Source organism: Cupressus sempervirens, chromosome 6 (assembly GCF_028749045.1).
Source record: "Cupressus sempervirens isolate cs-2001-9-10 chromosome 6, ASM2874904v1, whole genome shotgun sequence".
Classification (NCBI taxonomy): Eukaryota; Viridiplantae; Streptophyta; class Pinopsida; order Cupressales; family Cupressaceae; genus Cupressus; species Cupressus sempervirens.
Window position 1 is genome coordinate 299,894,231 of NC_143123.1, and position 20,135 is coordinate 299,914,365.

Genomic DNA, 20,135 nt, shown 5'->3' on the forward strand with positions numbered 1-20,135 from the left:
AAGTTTTGTTGACAAAGGAGAATGAGATTGCAGAAGAAGCAGTACATTTCTTATCTTCTCTCCTTTCCAAGGATTCTTCTCTTTCACAGAATGACCAAGAGGACATTTTGTCTTCAATTCCTTCTTTGCTATAGGACCATCACAATTCTATGCTGAAGGCAATTCCCTCCTCTCAGGAAATTTATCAAGCTTTGCAATCTTTCCCTACTAACAAAGCTCTAGGGCTGGATGGATTTTCAACTTTCTTCTTCCATAATTATTGGGAGGTGGTCAAAGGGGATGTGGCTAAAGCAGTACAAGATTTTTTTGGGGCCAAAAACCTTTTGAAGGAACTCAATGCTACTTTTTTGGTGTTAATCCCAAAAGTCGCAGGGGTTGACATGATGGATAAATTTAGGCCTATAAGTCTATGTAATTCTTTCTATAAAATCATTTCAAAATTTTTGACTACTAGGATTCTCAGTCTGCTCCATTTGATTATTTGTCCACAACAAACTAGTTTTGTCCTAGGGAGATAGATCCTAGATTCTATTATGAAGGTTCATGAAGTTATTCACTCTTTGGAAGCTAGGAAAAGGGAAGGATTTTTGCTCAAGCTGGATCTATCTAAAGCTTATGATAGGGTAGATTGGGATTTTTTGAAAGCTATTCTCCAGGCCTTTGGTTTTGATGCCCAGGTTTGTAAACTTATTCTTCAACTAGTCTCTTCTCCCTCTTTGGCTATTTTAATCAATGGAGCTCCCTTGAACTTCTTTTTCCCCTCGAGAGGGCTTAGATAGGGTGATCCCTTATCCCCTATTCTATTCATTATAATGGCAAAGTGTATTGCGAGAATAATCCTAAGGAAAAGATAGGAGTAGAGTTTGCATGATATAAAGCCAACATCTAGATATATTACCTTTACCCATCAGTAATTTTTGGATGATACAATCCTGGGTGGGGAAGCCATAGTTCATGAAGCTAAGGTGCTCAAGAGTTTGTTGGATACTTATATGAGGGGTTTAGGATAGGCCATAAATTGGGATGAAAGTTTGGTCTTTTTTTGTAAATACCCCAATTGAGAGACAAAGAAAAAATGCTTGCATACTAGGATGTGGAGTGGGGTCTCTTCTAGCTACTTACCTTGGTATGCCTCTAGGGTTTAAACCACTAGATCCTTTTTAGAATCACATTATTGATAGATTTAGCAAGAAGTTGGCTGGTTGGAAAGGAGCTACCCTCAGTCAAGTAGGTAAATGTACTTTGTTGAAATAAACTCTTCAAAATCTCCCAACTTATGCCCTTAGCATTTTTGGGATCCTGGTTAAGCATGCTGATATAATGGAGAAAATATAGAGGGACTTTTTGTGGATAGGGGTTGAGGAAAACAAGAGATATCATCTTATGGCATTGGACAAAGTTTTCTTGCCTAAACATTACAGTGGTCTTGGCATTAGAAAAATTAGACATCTCAACAATGCTTTAATAGCAAAGCAGATATGGCACATTTTTCAAAGTCTAGGAAAATGATGGGATATCATGGTGGAGAAGTATTTGAGAAGGTAATCTCTTAGCTTCTTATTTAGTGAAGCTGAAATTCCCCATGGATCTTTTATTTGGAACAAGATTCTTATAGCTAAACTTTTGGCTAAATCAAAGGCAAACTGGAAAGTTGGCAATGGGAAAAGTATCTTCTTCTACTAGGACAACTAGTTAAGATAGGGGCCCCTCATAGATCAGCCTAACTTTGAGAGATGGGCTGAAACATGTGTCAAAAGATTTGGTCAAAAATTTAGTGACTATAGAGATAACCACGGATGGAAAGACCTATCACTAGTTTCCCAGGATCTTAAACTTTTGATGACTATTCTGAATTCCATGATCCTTAATAACAAGAGGGATGAAATCATATGGGGAGACAATTTTGATGGATTATACTCAGTTGCATCAAGTTATTTCTCACTGTGGAATATAATGGAGCAACCTATTTGGTCAAGGGCATGGATGACTAGCCTTACTCTGAAAATCAATATATTCTTCTGGTTGCTTCTCCAATAAAAAATTCTTACCCTAGATAACTTGATTAAAAGGGGTCAGTTTATCCCTAATAGGTGTAATCTTTGCAAGAATGATTTGGAGACAACCAACCACCTTTTTATTTATTGTCCCTACTCCTTTGAGGTCTGGGATCTTATAACCAAGGACTATGGTCTCTATTGGTGTAAATTGGCCAACATCCAGGATTTTGTTGGGCAATGGACTAGTATGTATAAAGGAATGAAGACACAGATGATTAGTTCCTGGTCTCTTCCACATTTTTGTTGGGGAATATGGAAAGAGAGAAACAATCATATTTTTAGAGATAGGGAAACCCCTGCTTTTGTTACTGTAGATAAAATAGTTTCTACTATGAAGGAGAATTTTTCCATCAGAAAGGGAGGAGACATTGAAGAAGGAGGAAATAGTATACTAAAGAAAAAGGATAGGGAGAGGAAAATATAGGAAGTTAAGTGGCTTCTCCCCCCTGAAGATTGGCATAAAGCCAACTTCGATGGGGCAGTGAAAGGGAATCCTGGCCGTGCTAGATGTGGAGGAATTATCAAAAATGGTCTTGGTAAGGGAGTTGTGACTTTTTCTCATCCCTTAGGGGTTCAAACAAATCATTTTATGGAAGCTAAGGTGGCCTATTATATTGTAAAACTGGCTTTGGCTACAAGAATTAAGAACCTTTGGTTGGAGGGTGATTCTTTAAATATAATAAATTGCTTAAAAGGTTGCACTAAGACATCTTGGACCATCGCAAATGTCATGGAAGAGATTCAAGTAGACCTGGGCAAATTTAAAAGGGTCCATGTCAGCCATGTGTATAGAGAGGCCAACTCAGCCGCAAACTAGTTTGCGAATGAGGCAGTGGTCAAAAACATGGTGATGATGTGGCATAATGGTGATATCTTCCCAATGGTTGTGAAAGATATCATAATGCTGGAACGTATCCAAGGAAGTACGAAGGCAATCTTGCATTAATTATGGAAATTTATGCTATAGTGCAAATAAGACAAGATTTTAATGAATATCATGGAAAGTTAATTACTCTTCATCATTTTGTGTACTTGTGGCACATTTTATGGGTTGATTTGCCAAAGGTAAGAAGGTTTTAGGGATTCAAAAATTATAGGAAGCCAAAGTCTGTGAGTGCAAGATTGTTGAACAAGATTTCAAGATGGTTGGAGAGAGGAGCAGGAAGGAGCCGATTGGAGAGGCAAAAAAATTGAAGAAAAGAACAAAAGTCTAGAATAAGCTGGAGAAGGGAGGGATAGTGAGGTATATTAAGAAACTCCATGGATGTGATAAGGAGATCACCAAAATCATGGTGAATACATGGAAGGATGACCATGTTAAATTGATGGGGTTTCTCATCAAATCAATGTGGAAATGATAGCCCAGAAAAAGGAGATACCCATGGAGGGGATAAATTTTTATAGGGATAAGAAAATGTTCACCAATGGAATCAAAGATTTTGTGAAGAATGAGGAAGAACAAATTTTTATAGTAAAGGTTGAGACATACTATGAGATGGAGTCAATTAAAAAGCTATGGAAGTATGTTTTAAGAGTTATTATTGAATACATTTCCTTGGACACTAGATTCGACATGGTTAGAACACACCACTTTGTTTTGTTGAATCATTTTAGGCATGGCATAAAAATTTCTCTTCCATTTTATTTGTTTACCTCGATGAGTAAAGGCATTGAGGGTTTTAAGAAAAAACCCACTACAAACCCAGCTCTACATGAAGGTTTGCTCTTGTTGGTTTATGAGTATCTAAAGACTCAAATAAGGGTGAAACCTTTAGGCCACTCTGGGGATGATTCAAAGGTTATAGGGAGCTTTAACTACTCAAAATCTAAGGATGTTCAAAGTCTCAGCTCAGAGGAGGAGGAAAACACCTGCTTGAAAGGAAATAAGTCTAGGGGGGGGGAGAAAATTCCTCCTCCCTCCAGCTCTTTTCCTAGTAGAAAGAGCCTTTGGGGATTGACCCCAAATCTAGTGAAATAGGAGGAAGAAGAGTATAACAAAGAGGAAGAGGAAATGGAGTTGGAGGAAAAGAATAAGGAGGAAGACAATGGGAAGATGGTAGAAGATATGTCTATTCAGTTAGGAAACCCCAAAAAGAGAAAGGGTGAGGAGGAGTTGTAGCTAGAAGAGAAAAAAGATCAGACCCCACAGGCTTCAGAGCCCTTGCCTTCTATCTCTCCATCTCTGGAGATTAAGGATATTGTGGTGGAAGATAGTGGGGAGATAGTTATGAAAGATAGAAGGAGGTTGTGGAGAAATTTCAACACCCAAATGGTGAAGATGGGGATTGTTAGGGAGAAAGTGAATCTACAGGTCCTAGAGGATATAGAAGGAACAGCCCACTTCAAAGAGCTCATAGACCCTACTCTGGTGGCAATTTATGATAATGCAAGGGAAACAAGGCTCAATCTACTCAAAAATGCCAAAATAACATGATAGATAATTTTCATTCTATCAAATGGCTATTCCATGAGATTGAGGTGCTCAAGGAGAAAAGGAGCTTGGAGAAAGGCCACAGGATGACCAATGACTTGAATCACCTTATCGGCCAGGAGGATCATATCTTGCAGGTCAAGAAAAGGGTGCAAAAGATGGAGATATTGAACCAAAACTTGGCTAATTAGGTGATTGCAACCCTAAACACTCTAAATGAGAACATCAATAGTCTAGGTGAATAACTAAAAAATGTAGGAATTGGTGGGGAAAAGGGTGAAAAGGCTAGCTTGAACTTTAGGAAAACTGAGGTTGAGATGAAAGAGACAAGGGGCCAGGTAGAATAAACCAATAACTCAAACCAGGAACGTGCAGGCATAGAGATCTAGAGCACTAATGAGGAAGCAAAAAATCAACAGGATCCAGGTAGTGAGAAATAATTGCTAGTGGTCTATTTTTTGCTTCGTACTTTATTTAGTTAAGTGTTACTGTGTCTTCTGGTCATGGGCTAGTCTTTATTTCCTAGCTTTTGTTTCTTGGGCATAGGCCTATTTTTTGTTCTAGCTTTTATATGCAGCTCCATAGGGTCTAGTTTTGGGTTATAGGATCCCTATAAAACCTATTTTCCTTAATCAAAAAAATCTTAAATTATTTTTGTTAAGAAAAATCTAACTTGAATGGCACTACCTTGAGATCACATCCAGAATACCAATCTATCATAGCTGCAATTGCTTCAAAATCCCATCTAGAGCCAATTCATCCTTTTCTAGTATTTTCTTTAAAAAATTTACCTAGTTTTTGGCATTTGGCAGGCTTATCATTACTCTATAAGGCCAATCAAGCATAGAAATCATTAACAATGAAAAGTTAGGTTTCTTCATAGGACTAATGAGTGAAAGAAAATCAATAACATTAAGTTATATCTTAGTCAAAAGTCACTTAATAGAACTTGTTGAGATCATTATCATAAAGTAAAACTAGATACCTTCAAGGCATCCTTCAAATGATAGCTTCATCAAGATCAAATGGAATATTAGTGGCAGCAATAACTAATACCCTCTATTTCTCTTTTTCTTTCAATCCATCCCAATTTAGCAAAAACTCAATTTTTATTCTACGCATGGTCCTGTGTGTGTGGATAAAAGTGTCACTCTTCTATAAATGATTATTCTTTAAAGAACCTATGGAAGAGGGAGTCTCAAGAGCAAGCTTATAGCTCTCTATCTATGATGTGCAAAGGCTATGAGATGGTGGCCCTCAAATGAACCAAACTATGCAACACTTGCAAGGTGCACCATAGAACGAGAGATTCAAAGAGTAGAGGCAAGAGTGCCAATATCTAAGAATTTGGAATAAAATGCAATGCAAATGAAAACTATTCTAAATAAAATGCAAGCTAACAAAGAGAACTAAGCTAAAGTATAAATGAAACTAAGATAAAAAGTATGCCATACTGTAAGTAGAATGATAGCTAAGCCAAAATACAAAAATGCAAGAATGCTCCAAGTCTCCAAAATCACCAAGAAAACCTACAACATAAAAATAGCATGAGAGACTAAGATTTTTTGAATGAGGAGAGAGCCCTCCTTTTTAAATAAAAATAGATGGTAGAGATTAAGAGGCAAGATGAATTTAATCAAGAGTGGAGTTTGAAAGTGTGAGTGATCCATATGCACAAGCATCTCAACTAGTTACAATTAATGGTTGAATTTTGAGAGGGTTTGAAATGTGTGGAGGAGAAATAAAGTTATTTTAAAAATAGAAGATTCCTCTCACAAAGAAAAAAGTGTATTCACGTGTAGACAAAAATGCCTTTTGTTTTATTTCTAAAATAGGAATAATGCTTTATGTGTGCACACCTAGGATAAGAGATGAGTGGGAAATTTTATTTAATTAAAAGGGGGACATGTTCTTTTGATTAAATATGAACTTGGGATAAAGTGGTCATAACATAGGTTATAATCAAATAAATAGATTTTTGAGGATTTGATAAAAAAAACCATTAGATAAATTTTTGAAAAATGCTAGAAAGGGGGCTCATAGTCTAGATGACCATTTTTAGTTGATTACATTTTCCTCTCTTTGACTAATGTGTGATTGATCTGGGAACACATGACATCAAATAATATATAATCCAAGTAGGCAGAAATAGATAGAGAGATTTGATTATGAAGAATGAAATGCAGAAAGAGACAACAAGTCCTAAATGTACAATCTGATAGAGATAGTACTTAACACTAGGATAGAGATGATATAAGAACTCAAGAAGAGTACTAACACCAAGAAAAGAAAATAGATCAAGAGAAAATAGATAGTTTTAGAAGAAAGAAATCCACAACAATGATAGAATATTCATGACACCTCAGGATTGAAATCAAAATTAGATAGAGGAGATATAGAAATATGCTAGATTTGATCAATTTAGAACAAAGAAAAGTTCATGATGATAGATAAGAGATTAAGACCAAAGAGTGACCACAAAGAAATGAAGATATGCCCCAGTTTGACTAACTTTGACCAAGAAAGATAAAGCATAAGAATTAGGTCAAAGAAAGAAGAAAGATGAAATATAAATGAAAGCAAAGAGTGGAACATATTATAAATGATAAAGAAATTAATAAATGATGATTTCCCCAACAAGATTCAAAGATTAAGCCTCAATAGGTCACCCAACTACATAGAAGAAAGAAGAAATTTTTGACTAGCAAGATGAACTCAAATTTGGATTTCAATCCCAAAAATGGATCCAGGATGTCAAGATTAGAGAAGATAGGTCAAAAGTAGATGAGATGGTAAGATAGAAAAAAGTGAGAAATAGGAAAGAAGAGATAAGATTAGATTGAGAAGACACAAGAGAAGGATGAACGCAATTAGCTGACAAGTCCATGAAAGATAAAGAAGAGAGCTCTCTCAACATGCAAATTCAAAGCTAAGCTAGAATGAACCCTAGAATGCAAGCTAGTATGAAAAGGTGCAATTGCAAGGGTTACATAAGTAGGTCATAGTTTTTATCATCGAGTCTTATTAGGGACATCATAAGATCATAAAATCATCACTAGTAAAACTATGAGGATGTGAATATGATTTATGTTAGATAGAAATGTGGGAATTCAACTTAAGCATCAAAGACATATAGGTGAAGATGGGTAATGCAGTTGGAATCCCTAAGTTTAATATAGCAAGATTACAACTGTATCAAGGCATAAGTGCCAAGATAACCCTTGAGTGTGGTCTTGCAAAAAAATAGTCAAGGATGATACATTTGTAAGCCAAAGTGTTAAGTAGGACAAGCATTAATGTTCAAAACACTATAGACTAACAAAGTATACCCACGAGCATAAATCAAGAAAACATGCCCCATGCCCCCAGTCTTCTAGTTAATGACATCCTTGAAAGACTATTAGGGAGGGAACATATAGAAAAGAATTCAACATAGAAATCACACAAAGAAAATAAAGATCATCATAGCTTATTTATTTAAATGTTTAAGTGCATGCGTGTCATATGATAGAAATGTAGAAAGAGATAGCAAATCCTGAATGTACAACTTGATAGCGGTAGTATTGAACACTAGGAAAAAAAGATGATGTCAGAGTTCAAGAAGAATGCTAACACCTATCAAAGAAGATAGATCAAGAGAAAATAGATAGTTGTAGAAGAAAGAAATTTGTAACAATGATAGAATATCCATGCCCCCTTGGGATTGAAATCAAAATGAGATAGAGGAGATGCATAAATAAGCTAGATTTGATAAAATTAGAACAAAGAAAAGTTCATGATGATAGATAAGAGATTAAGACCAAAGAGTGACCACCAAGCAATGAAGATATGCCCCAGTTTGACTAACTTTGACCAAGAAAGATAAAGCATAAAAATTAGGTCAAACAAAGAAGAAAGATGAAATAAGAGGAAATATAAATGAAAGCCAAGAGTGGAAGAGATTAGAAATGATGAAGAAATGAAGAAATGATGATTTCCCTAACAAGATTCAAAGATTAAGCCTTAATACGTCAGCCAACTACATAGAAGAAGAAAATTTGACTAGCAAGATGAACTCAAATTTGGATTTCAATCCTAAAAATGGATCCAAGATGTTGAGATTAGAAAAGATAGGTCAAAAGCATAGATGAGATGGTAATATAGAAAAGAAGAGATAGGATAAGATTGAGAAGAGGTAAGAAAAGGATAAACATAGTTAGTTGACATGTCCATGAAAGATAAAGAAGAGAGCTCTCTCAACATGCAAAATGCAAAGATAAGCTAGAATGAACCCTAGAATGCAAGCTAGTATGAAAAGGTGCAATTGTGAGGGTTACATAAGTAGGTCCTAGTTTTTATCATCGAACCTTATTAGGAACATCATAAGATCATAAAATCATCACTAGTAAAACTATAAGGATTTGAATATAATCTATGTTAGATAGAAATGTGGGAATCCAAACTAAGCATCAAAGACATGTAAATCAAGAGGACTACACAGTTAGATTTCCTAAGTTTAGTATAGCAAGATTACACTTGTATCAAGGCATAAGCACTAGGATAACCCTCGAGTGTGATCTTGCAAAATAGTCAAGGATGATACCTTTATAAGTCAAAGTGTCAAATAGGATAAGCATGAATGCTTAAAATACTATAGACAATTAAAGTATACCCACAAGAAGAAATCAAGAAAACATGCCCCATGCCCCCAGTCTTCTAGTCCATCACATCCTCGAAAGACTATCGTAGCACCCTAGATTCTGATACTGAGAAATATTGTAGCACCCTAGATTGTAGGTAAACTATTTAAAAAGTTTTGAGAAACACTTGATGCCAAGTTGGGGGGGTAGTATTGAAAAACACAATTTTGTGAGTTGCAAAAGAAACCCTAATGCACAAGGAAACCTTAAACAAGCTAAACATTGGTGCCCCTGAGACGAGGACAAGAAACAATTCCAAGCTAGAAAATGTGTTGTAGAGTGTGTGATTGAGACTGATAGACATAGGTACAAGGGTCTCAAGTAGCATCTATTTCTAGGTTTTCACCACTTGGCAAATTTTTTTCAGGACTTTTTTCAAATTTTTTAAATTTTTTTGGTGATACATCAAAGCACCTATTGCTAGGTTTTCATTAAGATGCTCATTTTTTTAGGACATTTTCTATTTTAAGGATTTTTTCAGCATCATATATGATTTTTACGGATTTTTTAGAATGATTTAGAGATTACTAGTTCTCAAGAAAGATCACATAATTTTCTCCCAATGTATAGCAAGGTGTATAATATGGAGCAGGAAGCTAGTGGATAGACAGAGATGGATAGGCAAGGAATATGAAGTGAATGAAAGTGATTCCAAGGATTGACTCCTCAAGAGTACCCAAGCTAGGGAAAGATAGCCATATAAAGCAGGTTTTGGATAAGCAATGGAAGCAATGAGCAATATAGTGTGTAGGATAAGTTGTGGAAGCCACTAACTGAGATAGCATATGGGATAAGTAATGAAAGGCAATAAGTGAGATAGCATGAAGCGTGTAGTCTAAAAGAGTAGCCATATCGAGAGACCTATGAGAACCATGTTTTATTTATTGTGATCAAGACCAAGGGGTCAATTAGATAGGATAGCTTGAATGTCAACTTTGAAGTATTTTCAATATTCAAGTCTTTCAAAAGAGACTTGGGAAGCCATATAGCTTTAGATTTTCCTTTGGATACTTTAGAGCATATTTATTCAATAATGCATTTAGGAACCCATATTTTCTTTGATTTAGCTCTCTTAATAGTGGACCTTTGTAGTCTCTTTTGTGCAGTTTCCTTCTTAGCATTTACATGTTGTTTAGATGGGACAAAGAGATCTTCATTTTTCAATAGTTCTTATGTTTATTCTCACTTCCAAAAGACTTGGGATTTTTGGATGAATAAGGATGATATGACTAGTTTAGATGGATAGATGGATGGAAATTCATCAAGGATGAGTGTCTTTGTTGATCTTGAGGTATGATGGGAGAGCTAGGAGTGGATAATGTAGGATATGAAGGAACATAAGATCCCAATATAGATGGAAGGTTTACTTTGATGGATAAGGACCAAGGATAGACTTTGGATATAAAAATGGATAGTGAAAAGGGATATCAAAATCTTTAGAGTGAGAAACATAGTCAAATCCATTAATAGACTCATGAGTAGCTTTGATAGGAACACCATTTTTAATAGGAGCACTTGAAGCTTGTGCACAATTTTGAAGTGGATATGGAGAAGTAGAACATGAAGGGATGATTTGATCTTGACAAGTAGCTTTGGATAGCATACAAAGATAAATTTTCTCATAATTTTTAGTAAGCTCAAGTGAGATAATGGAAGTGGTATCTTCATCATACTTGGGGGATGGAAAAGATATAGGATATGAAGGGGTGAAATTTTGAAGGAGATGAAAGGGTGCTTGATCTTGATCTTTCTTGAAATTTATAGCTTTTTCTTCTTAAGAGTCCTCTTGACATGGAGCCACTTCTAAGGACAAGGGAGAATGAAGAGTGAATGGAGTATTGCTTGGATCTTTAGGTTTAGTAGCATGGAAAAGGTTTGCAAAAAAGTGAAGGTTAGCTTGAGTTTCTTTTAGAGGTAGCCCTTTAGGATAGGCATAGTGTACATGAAAAGCATTAGGTTCTTTATTTGATAGAGGCATGTTGGAAAGATTTGAAGTGTTGGGAAATATATGAGTGCTGGAAGAAGTAGAGGTATCGAGGAAAACACTGGACATAGTTTCATTAATATGATCTTGCTTAAGAGAAATATCCTCATCACATGAGTCATTAGAGGCATCAATAATCCTATTATCAATAAGATCTTAGATTTTATGTTTAAGCTTGATGAAATCTGAAGTTCTATGCTCATTATGTTGATGATAAGCATAATACATATCCAAGAATGGGTTTCCATATGAGCTAGACTTAGGTAACATGATGAGCTTGGTGCCAAGAAGTGTTTGCAAAAGTGTCATCATAAGAATCTTCCAAGGGAGAAAAAGTTCTATCAAAAGTATCTCTAGAGTCCTTTTGTTGTTTCTCAAGTGAATGGTATGCATATATGTCTTCATCATTGTCTTGGTCAAAGATAGGTCCATCATAATAGTTGGGAATAGGCTCAAAGGAGGTATCACTTTCTTTCTCTCTAAGGGGGTCTTTAGATCTAGAAGGTGAAGACATTTGATGTCTTGGAGTAGAATATGTAGACCTTGAAAAAGATGAACCATGTGTATGTAAAGGTCTTAAGGGAGATTCGTTTAACAATGAAATCTTCTCCTCTAATCTTTTCTCAAATTTAGATTTCATTTCTATCATATGCTTAGAGAGATGAAGGTAAGAAAGATCGTTTGTCTCTTCTAGTTCTTTGTATTGAGTGATAGATCTTGAGACTCTTTAATGGCATGGAGGATATCATGATCATATAGCTTTGGTTGAGGTTTGGTAGCACAAGGTTTGAATTCCATAGTGGTAGATAGATAATCAAGCATGAAGGAGACTAGAGGAAGCTAAGAAGGTGACACAAGAAAACTTGATGTCTAAACTAGAGAGGTAGAGTGTTCACTTGCCAAAATAGTAGAGATAGAGTAAAGTGACTTGTCAAGAAAGTGTCCAAGAAACTTACAACACTAGTGACTCAAGTCATGATCTAGGAAAGAAGCCAAATAGCCAAGTAGATAGAGAAAACATGGTGACAAGTGAAAAAATTTCCCAACATAAGAGTGTAGTCAAGAAATCAAGGTAACCATTTCAATAAAAAGATAACTAGCAAGTGGACATAGACCATGAAGATAGAAAGACCAAGAGCACTAAGACCAAAGAGTCACTTTCAGCATGTTCAAGCATTAGAGACATAGAAAATAAAAATCAAATGATGAGACTCCCCTTAGCAAGAAACACAAGAAAAATGTTGAGATTTGATGCTTTGACTTGGTTTACAAAGTTTGACAATAGTTGATAGCATAGCAAGTTTTATGTTCAAAAGCAATTTCTTTCCAAGCAAGAAAGTAACACATGGAGTGGTCTTCAAAAAATCAAGCAAGGGACAAAACAACCTTGCATGATATAAGAATATGTGAGATCTTAAAAGAAAGCCCTAGAAGTATCATCATATGTATGTTCAAAAGATTTACATAGGTCTAGCACATTCAAGAACACATCAAGAAATATATACCTAAAAGTCATGATTAATTACTCAAAAACTTAGCTCACACTTGATGCTCCTTCACCCCACATCAAGTGTTTTTCCACAAGAGTATTGGCTTTGTCATGGAAGTTCCATAAGCACAACCAAAGGAACACATATGGCAAGTGTAAAATCTTGGGGTGATCTAGGTAGTCCACTAGGATCAATCCTTGCACCAAGAAGTTGAGTGGCAAAATAGGGTAGATACTAACTAGGGTGTTTAGAAAGGGCTTCCATTCATAATGTTCCTCCTGCAACCAATTAAGGGATACCCCACCTTGCGGTGGGTAACAGACCTCATGGCCACAAGAGCACTTTAAGCATTTTTGCTTAGTGATCTCCTTATGGTTAAATCCCATAAGCGATAACACTAATCTAAGATAAACATTGCATCTACTAGGGTTTTGTGTTCTTGATAGCCTTGAGTTCATAGTGGGTTGGAAGAGCTAGGTAATTTGCTTGTCCCCACTTGGGTCGTTCCTCTCAAGTTATCTGAGAGTAGGCCCTCTAAAGGATCTTAACTACCACAAAATGGATCCACTCTCAAGGGTCAAGATTTTTGATTTACCTCAAGGGTGAAGAGAATACTCTCCTATCTTGATTTCTTCTCCCAAACATGCCAAGAAGATCCAATTACCTCTCTACGTTCAAAATCCAAAGGTGGGTCAAGATTTCTAATTCATTGCAATAGTGAAGAGCATACTCTCCTATTATCAATGAATCCCAATTGCAAGTTTAATGTGCTTATAAAAAAATGAACAACTAGTAAATGCCACACATGAAATAAAAAAGCAAGAAAGTTTGGTTTTTATGCTTTGGGCAGCCCTGGAAACAATTGTTAGTAGCCCTTGTGCATTTGAAGCTTTGACATGAGTTCTTTTTAGCAATGTAAATGAGAAACTCACTGCAAAGAAACCAAGGTTAGGGAATAATAACCAAGTAAGACCTCCAAAAAATATGTGGTTAGCTACCTCAAAGATTCAAGTTATCTTCCAACCAAGTGTATGCAAAGAAATTGCAAGTTAATCACAAATGCTCTCATTTTTACTCTTTGATTTTGACCTAGTCAACAAGATTGGACATATTTGCTATGATTTCAGATTCAAAAATAGAAATGAAAAAAAGAGACCCATACTAAAAACTAGAGAGGTTTCCAAAAATGTAAGAAATTCAAAAAAAATCTTCATTTGTGCCCTAGGGACCCATTTTGTCAAAATATACCAAATTGATCAAATTGAGTTTTTGATCCTTAATATGACCTCACAATTCAAAACACAAAGAAAGTACCCCCTATATAATTCAAATTTTTTTCTTAAAATGTAAGTTTTGCCAAAAAAATTCATTGATTTGCAACCAAAAATGACTTTTTATGAAAAACAAAGAAAAAATCATAACTAATGAAAATCAAGTCAAAATGGTCTAAAACTTGGACTGAGACATCTTAGACATATAGTCAACTTTCAATTTTTTTTAATAACCAAACTATAAGTGGTTTAGGAGATATGATCAAATCTTCAAACACATAGGGTTTTGGCCTTCAAACCAATTTGCATATGGGTTAGCCTTAAAACCAAAGTGAGAACTCTACAAAACCACTTGATTAGATCCAATATACTACTATAAAAAAAATTAGAAATGAGAAATGAAAGTAAATGGAGCTAGAAACTTGATTCAAGCCCCATAGTGGGCGCAAAAAATGTGTGCATAAAAGTGTCACACTTCTATAAACTATTATTCTTGAGAGAACCCATGGAAGAGGGAGTCTCAAGAGCTGTCTTATAGCTCTCTATTTGTGACATACAAAGACTATGATATGGTGGTTCTCAAATGAACCAAACTATGCAACCCTTGCAAGGTGCACCATAGAATTCAAGATTCAAAGAGTAGAGGCAAGAGTGCCAATACCCAAGAATTTAGAATAAAATGCAATACAAATGTAAGTTATTCTAAATGAAATGCAAGCTAAAAAAGAGAACTAAGCTAAAGCAAAAATGAAACTAAGATAGAAAATATGCCATAATTTAAGTAGAATGAGAGCTAAGATAAAATGAAAAAATTCAAGAATGCTCCAAGTCTCCAAAATCATCAAGAAAACCTACAGCATAACAATAGCATGAGAGACTAAGATTTTTTGAATGAGGAGAGAGCCCTCCTTTTTAAAGAAAAATAGATGGTAGAGATTAAGAAGCAAGATGAATGTAATCAAGGGTGGAGTTTGAAAGTGGGAGTGATCCATGTGTACAAGCATCTAAACCAATCACAATTAATGGTTGACTTTTGAGAGGGTTTGAAATGTGTGGAGGAGAATTAAAGTTATTTAAAAAATAGAAGATTCCTTTCACATAGAAAAATGTGTATTCATGTGTAGACAAAAATACCTTTTCTTTTATTTCTAAAATAGGAATAATGCTTTATGTGTGCACACTTAGGATAAGAGATGAGTGGGGAATTTTATTTAATTAAAAAGGGGACATGTTCTCTTATTTAAATATGAACTTGGGATAAAGTGGTCATATCATATGTTATAATTGAATAAATAGATTTTTGAGGATTTGATCAAAAATAAATATTAGATAAATTATGGAAAAATTCTAGAAAGGAGGCTCATAATCTAGATGATCATTTTTAGTTGATCACATCGTGTTCTATATTGCTCACACCCAACATTCTGTCAATTTGTTAAATACAGATCAATGAATTATAAACTCACATTTTTAATATGAAAAAATAGATCTATAAATTATAAGAGAAAAACCTCTGCCATATTACTAATTATAGTGCTTACCTCAACTATAAATATAACACACGTAGCAATTTTACTTGCCACTGTAAATATAACTTTGATAGACTTTTTAGCTTCACCATGCCACTACAACCACAAAAAGACACACATTTCACCAAAGACTATAAAAGAATTGGAGAAATATTTGAAAAAAGAATTATTGATCAATTTATCATATTTATATCTTTGATGTGATGGTCAACATTGTAATATTTAGGAAATTTGCCCACATTCAGTTGCAACTTCTTTTGCAAGCATTATCTTCCCAATTCCTGGAGGACCAAAGAGTAGAAAATCCTTACAAGGATGCAGTGAAACATGATGGTTAATTATTTCCATTATAGTTTATATCAAAATAAAATGCAGTATTAGAGCGAACCATCACCATTGTCAATTTTGTTAAAGAACGGAAGCTAACTTATTCTACTGTCTAATAAATTGGACTATTGCTCAAAATTGAATAAAATAAAAATTGGGGGTACTAACAAGAATTTTAGAGATTATGGTACATTCTCTTCTTTTGCAACTGGGAATTTGATAAGTATAAAATCTAGCCTTTAAAATTTCTCCTTTACAAAATAGGTCAGGCCTTTGTAAGGGAATCATTATCAAGTCCTTACATTTTTCTTTTACTTGACCAAGAGCTCAAATATCCTCAAAGCTCACTCCAATTTCATTTGGGGGAATCACATTTGATAGAAGATCCCTTTTGAGGTTTCCTTCCTAGAAAGTCTTATTTTTCAAAATTATATAAACATTAAAAGTGTCATAAGAGAAGATATTTGATAAAAAATTAAAATCTTACCTCCAGTGACTCTGGAATTTGAGATTTAACTAGATTTTTAGATTAAATAATAAAGCATTTTGATCCAACAATTCTCTCCTACTTGTCGTTTCTCATTGCTAGAGTCCCTGAGTGCAAAAAATAGATAATGGTTCTCGTCTTATCATATTTAGGATTAGTTCAAATATAAAATATAAAATAAACTATGCTTCCACCTATAAAGACATGAAATTTGCATGGTGCATAAGTGTTGATTGAACATATTTGGATTTGGATTTGATTAGATGGTGTGAGAGAGCTCAAGAAAATAGTTCACCTGTAGTTATTAGAAATTAAGCTCTTTGACTTCTTCAAGTTGAGAATCAAAAAGTTTTATCATCCTACCAGATTTCCTTATCTAAGACCATGATACTCACAATTTATATAGATCAATGATTTTGAATGAGAACTACATATTCAACTATGATAGCAATGGTATAATCTTTAGAATGAGGTTTAAAGAACAACTAATCTTTATGAATATTACTATGATCATGACAGATGACTTTTTAATTTAGAAAACACAAATCAATATGTCTGATATGTTCTACCTATTAGATTGAAGAAGAATTCTTTATTATCAGAAGTGTATCTTAAAACCTAAGTTCCAATTCACCTTTGTGAACATCACCTAGGTGTAATAAGTGAAATGTTTCATTCATTCTCATAACAAATGAGTTCATGAAATATGAATCAATACATTTTAATAAAAAACTACAAGTTAAATTTTGATAGCAATAGTAGAATCTTTAGAATGAAGTTTTGATTTTTTCCCTTTTGCCTCAGCATCACAATTACTAAAATCATAGCTTGACAAATATTATTTTTGAATTAGTACTCAAAAACATAGCTGGTTAATGAATTTAAATCTTTTTAATAATATAAATGGTAATCTTGATAATAATATGGTAATCTCTGAAAATGTTTTAGCCCCTGCTGTTAGGTAGGACACAACTTTATTGTTATAATATTCTTTTCTAGAAACCAACTTTAAAAAATGGTTCTTAGCTTGTTCTAATAATCTATGCTATGAGTCAAGCAATTGATAAATATTATTATAGATAACTATAGGATTAGAAATCCTAGCCTTCCCTTGCAACCAATTTGGTGGACAGGAACTACGTGATAATGTGGAGATTGTAGAGGTGACATGTACTCAGTTTATAGTAGAGTTTCCCATTTTTGGTGAGGTTGGCATATTAGCTATATTTTGATTGCTTATTAGATATCTTTACTAGAAATTTTAGGGGGAATGTTATTGCAAAATAATTAATTTTTTTTTTTCAAGTTTCATTTAATTAGTAAACAAAGTTATTACATTTTATCTTTTGTGTTTGTATTGCACTTTGATGATGTAGGTTTAGGTCAATGGTAGTAATGCAACCCCTATTTGCAAGTTCTTGAAATCAATCAAAGGTGGATTTTTTGGTGATAGCATAAAAAAGGAACTTCACTAAGTTTTTGGTTGACAACGATGGAAATGTGGTTGATAGATATGCACCCACAACATCTCTATTGAAGATTGAGGTACTTGAAAATCATATTTTGTTATTTTGTCAATTTGTTCTATGAAAATTACACTTACAATATTTTCTAATTGGTTTTATTTGTTTGATGAAACATCTTATAGGAATAATGGCTAATATATATAACCTTATGTTTGCAGGAAGTTGGACAAGGTGGGGGTGTACTAACTCTAGACTTATTTGTTGATCACTTCTTCATCAACTTGTAGTCATTGTATTGTAGGTTCTCGATTATTTTCCTTTTTCTAAAAATGAAATATTTTATTTAAGACTCCTTACAAGTTTAAGATAGAGCAACATATTCTAGAAGTCAACTTCCCTTTTTACTTGCCTTTGAAAACTAGTCTTCAAGTCCCTGTATCATTTTTGGTTGGGTACTATGTAGTAGTGAGTAGATATTTGATATGTATATGAAAAAAAAAAAAAAATAGTAAATAAGTTATTTTATTGTACAATTTATGTCTCTCACAATTTAAGTCTTTGTGTTAACAAATCAAATAGGGGATGATGCAACTATATTAGGGAAAAGGTACTTTATGATGGATTCTAAATAAGATATGGAAGTTATAGCCATAGGAGGACTTGTGAATTTTTTTTAGGTCTTCAAATCCATGAACCCACAAACTATTATTGTTTGAATATCTTCAAGTTCAAACATTTGAAATTGGAATAATTAATCCATGAAACAACTAAAACTCAATCTCTATTTTCTCCTTGAAGTGAGAAACACCATTAGATTGATAAAAACTAAGGTGTATTTTGGTATCAATTCTAACAAGGAAAATTTAGAAAATTAAGAAATCACAAAAGTTTGAACAAAATTGATTACAAAATGCAGTCTATGAAATTGTGCTAAAATGGTAAAAGAATCTTTCCATCATAAGATTTAAACCAAAAGAGAGATATCTAGCAAACAAGTAGGTGTCAAGCATCTTGCTAAACTAATGAGAACTATTATGTGTAATTGTTTAAGGATTCAAGAGATGTTGAAGATAAGACTCACAATCATTATCAACTATTACCTAGTTAGAAAATGTAATTTTCCTTGGTCATGCAATAATGGCTAGAATTGCCACAAAGACATTGGTCTATGCACCCAAATTAAAAAATGGAAAGGAATACCTGAGCCTTTGGAGAATATATCTATCATAAAGTTCTCTATAAAATGATTATAGACATACATTTAATGTTGATTTTGTGAGCATTTTTTTTGAAGATTTAAGAAATCTTCACAGTTATGCCTACTATAGCTAGGAACAATCCCTTGGGTAAAATATACATTTGTTGTACGACAAGTAGTTTGAACTCCTAAATCCAATTTGTAAAATACGATAGAAATCTATGGAAGCCATGTAAAAAGGATGAATTCATTCTAACTTTGTGTGGAAAGTCATGACTAATTTGATTTCAATATCTCTTATTATTAATCCTCTAGTGGGCACAATCCTGTTGCACATCATATTTATAACCTTGAACATTGATGGTGTTCCTTTTATTATTTATAAGGTCACATATTCCATGCGCACTATAAAATTCTTCTATGACAAGGCTTTCCTTAAGAGCACTAATCTTTACTCCTATTGCTTGAATTTCTAAGGAGTAGGTTAATGCAAGGTGGATTTTTTTATTATCCCAAAATTACCACCACAACATTTATGCATTTTATGATAGACACTATCTAAAACATGAGGAAAAAAATCTAATTTGTCCATATTTTATGTAAAAATTGATGCCACCACATTTGATCAATAGAATAGTAATATGTTTGGGTTAATATCTAACTACAGGTGCTTGAACACAAAGCTATACATGTACACAAGGAAAGCCAAACAACCACTATAATGAATCATACTAAACCACTGAAATAAATAGTCACAACTCTAATATGTGCATAGTCTACACTAAATACAAACTTTCCCTATTAAATGATCCCAACTCATGACAAACAAGGAGTAATGGAAAGGATCAATGGAATTTTTGACATTATAATATGGGTGAATTTGACTGAGGTGACCAAATTTTTCTTTCAAAACCATATGTGCAAATATAAACATTAAGTACAATATGTCCAATATTTTTGTAGATATACACATTAATTAGACCAAGTTTTTCTTTCAAAACTATATGTGTAGATATAAACATTAAGTAAAACATGTGCAATATTTTTGTAGATATAGACATTAATTGCACCAATTTTTTTCTCTCAAAACCATATGTGCAGATATAAACATTAAGTAAAACATATCCAATAATTTTGTAGATATATTTTCATGTGAAGAAAGACCATGCTTGACAATATGAACCCAAGACAAAATAACGAGAGAATTGCTAGATTG

At 33.8% G+C, this 20,135-nt stretch overlaps 1 pseudogene; it reads left to right on the forward strand.

The window, feature by feature from the left end:
- The first annotated feature begins 533 nt into the window (after nt 1–533).
- Nucleotides 534–17,909, forward strand: LOC149552392 (putative phospholipid hydroperoxide glutathione peroxidase; annotated as a pseudogene).
- Nucleotides 17,910–20,135: the final 2,226 nt, after the last annotated feature.